We start from the raw sequence: 460 nt of genomic DNA, 5'->3' as shown, positions 1-460 counted from the left end.
AATAGATATGCAAGTATTTACCATCACTTGCCTTAATGAAAACACGCACACCAAATACACACGTTCCTATCTGCAACCGGGTCACATACCAACGTAATTTTCTTTTTTTAGTTGCCTTAAGGTCTTACATCATCTTCCATTTCTTTCTCACTCTTTTATGCTGCAGTTTGGAGGCTCCCCGGGAGTCATGATGGCACTCTGTCATGCTCCCCGCTTATCAGATCATCCATATTTCACATGACGGAGTTTCCATGGTGGTTCATAGTCCTGATTTTTTTATTTTCTTAAAAAGTGAATATTCTCTGTTAAAAGTGAAATCTGGGTTTTTGTCTCCGTAGAGTTTATTTCAGGGAACGGGAGACCGATGGAAGAGAGAAATGGAAAAATTAAAGGAAATACAGAAGAGAAGAAGAGAATGAGAGGTCGATTAATATAAAATATAAGCGTGTATAAAATTAGT

Source organism: Penaeus monodon, chromosome 31 (genome assembly GCF_015228065.2).
Source record: "Penaeus monodon isolate SGIC_2016 chromosome 31, NSTDA_Pmon_1, whole genome shotgun sequence".
In the NCBI taxonomy this organism is placed as follows: domain Eukaryota; kingdom Metazoa; phylum Arthropoda; class Malacostraca; order Decapoda; family Penaeidae; genus Penaeus; species Penaeus monodon.
Note: the sequence above shows the minus strand (reverse complement) of the source record.